This window comes from Nicotiana tomentosiformis, chromosome 7 (genome assembly GCF_000390325.3).
Source record: "Nicotiana tomentosiformis chromosome 7, ASM39032v3, whole genome shotgun sequence".
NCBI classification, from domain to species: Eukaryota; Viridiplantae; Streptophyta; class Magnoliopsida; order Solanales; family Solanaceae; genus Nicotiana; species Nicotiana tomentosiformis.
The window spans coordinates 82788157-82790819 of NC_090818.1; the positions used below are offsets into that span (position 1 = coordinate 82788157).

At 38.2% G+C, this 2663-nt stretch overlaps 1 long non-coding RNA gene across 1 annotated transcript; it reads right to left on the bottom strand.

Moving 5' to 3' along the window:
* Positions 1–214: 214 nt before the first annotated feature.
* Positions 215–1662, bottom strand: LOC104099809 (uncharacterized). Its single transcript, XR_687088.2, has 2 exons — positions 1510–1662; positions 215–514 (listed from the first exon to the last, which is right to left on the bottom strand). It is a non-coding gene; the product is annotated as an uncharacterized lncRNA (long non-coding RNA).
* Positions 1663–2663: the final 1001 nt, after the last annotated feature.

A 2663-nucleotide genomic window follows, 5' to 3' on the forward strand; every position in this document is an offset into this window, starting at 1 on the left:
GCCTGAATAATTAGAAACTCAAAAGAAAAACTTTTTATTAGTGGAAAAAAACCTGACAAGTTTTGAAAAAGGGGGTTAACCCTTTAAAATGTGTCATATATTGTCACGACCCAAAATTCCATCTTAAGGTCGTGATCGCGCCTAGCTGAACTTGCCAAGCAAGCCAACTCGAAGATAATGAATAAAGTCCATTTTTATTATTTAACAGAGATAATAGCAATAAAATATGGAAATAGTCTCAAATAATGATAATATCTGATAAAATCATAAGCAAGGCCTAAACACGGCCAATACAATACGCCCCAAGACTAGGTGGCACAAGTATATGAGCAAACTACGTACATGAGATCACGTATGTATACATGTCAAACTGTCTGAAATACAATAGACAGAGATGCATAAAAGAATAGGGACTCGGGAACTGCGAAGTAGATCTATATAGAGCAGCTCACCCCAAGTCTCCGCGATAACTCCTAGCCCAATTCGGAAGCTCTGTTAGAACCAACCGAAGGATCTACACAAAAAGATATGCAGAAGCGTAGTATGAGTATACCACAGTCGATATCCAGTAAGTATCAAGTTTAACATCGAAGAAGTAGGGCGAGACTAGATGCTACCGGATACATACTACACAAGAAAAATAACAGAATTAAGAACTGGATCAATAAGTAATATCATGAGTAATAAGAGTCACAAATATCAACAAATAAGCATGGTTTTCTAGCACAGAAACAACCCTATCGGTTCTCAGATATAACTGTAAAAAATAACATGCTCATATAATGGAGCCGAGACTCCCAATTAGCATACGGATGTCAAGTAACAATTTATAATGAAATAAATACTTCAAATGAGTCAATAATAAGAATGCATGCTCAACCTATACATTTTCCATGTACCCCCGATACACACAATTTGTGTATCACGTAACCCGATATAAAATTCATGTATCCACCCGGTACAAAATCTATATACCGACCATGCTCACGGGGCCAAGAGGGGTATAATAGCATCCCTTATAAATCAATGTCCGATTATCAAGTCCATTGTGCCATAATTGTATCTCAGTCGCACGCTTACCTTTCGCGCCAAAATCCTCAGTCCAAATCATGTATCCATTACTTAATTATATGTATATGCTCAAGAATTATAGATAAAAGGTGCACAAGGACTTAATAAATATCATACGATATGTAATCATGAAATCTCTATGTGATTATGGCCAATTAAGCAATTTAACATATCAAGAATGAGTTCTCATGCCTTCACAATTGATCATAAGCCTAAATAAAAGGGCAAATGTAGTCACATAAACCAAATAAATCATGAATCAAACGAGCACATAGTTAAACAAAGCATAAGATATCCCAATTCCTACCCCCATTCATGATATAAACTTGGTGAATGCATATACGCTCGCCACCACGTACATACACCACCCCCAATACCTCAAACACATAGCAAATAAGTCAGGGGTTTCCCTCTAACAAGGTTAGCCAAGAGACTTACCTCCTCCCGGTAGCCTCTAATCTCCCAAAATAGCCATTCCTCTCAAATAAACCTCTAAACGCACTGAAACTAGTCAAATACAACTCAATAACGTCAAACAAAGCCATAGGAATCGAACCCAAACAATAAAGATAATCGAACCCAAACAATAAAGATTGAATCTTTAATCAATTGCACAAAGTCAACCAAAACGTCAACACGGGCCCGCTTCCTGGAACCCAATAAAATTCACAAATCCCGAACACTCATTCCAATACGAGTCCAAATATATAAGTTTCATCCAAAATTGACTCCAAATCGGGGTTTAAATCTCTATTTTTTTACTTTAGAAAAGTTTTGCCAAAACCCCTAATTTTCCCTCTTAGATTCACCAACCAAAATCAAAGATGCAATCATGAAATAAAATCAAATCCAAGTCAAGAACACTTACCCTAATCCAAGTGGTGAAAATTGCCTAAATATCGCCCAAATCCGAGCTTCCAATATCAAAATATGATAAATGAGACCAAATGCTCGATTAAAAATGACACTACCTAGCGATTCCGCATTTGCGGTCCAAATGTCACATATGCTGTAAGGCCCCGTAAAATTTTCCTAAAAACTGGGATTTCCGTGATGCCAAAATAGGCGTAGAGGTTAATAGTAGTAGAAATTCTTCACGGCGAGCTTGCGAGCCACGGTACGGACTTTTTGGATTGAACAGTGCGCTGGGGAGTGGAAGGAAATATTTTTACAGAAATAGGCATTTCTGCGGCCGATTATGCGGCCGCATAATCACTCTGCAGTCGCATAATTGGCCGCGGAATTCACCTCAAAATTGGCCAAAAAGGTTGCTTCACTCTGCGGCCATTCTGCGGCCTGCATTATGGGCCGCAGAAATGCCTATTTCTGCAAAAATATTTCCTTCAACTTCCCAGCACACTATTCAATCCAAAAAGTCCGGTTGAGACTATTGAGGTTAATGAAGAATTGTCATATGAAGAAATTCCAGTTGCCATTCTTGATAGACAAGTCCGAAAGTTGAGGAATAAAGAAATTGCCTCTGTGAAAGTGTTATGGAGAAACCAGCAGGTTGAAGAGACGTGGGAGGCCGAGAAAGAAATGAAGAAGAAGTATCCTCACTTGTTTGAATAGTTGTGTAATCCTTTCTTTTT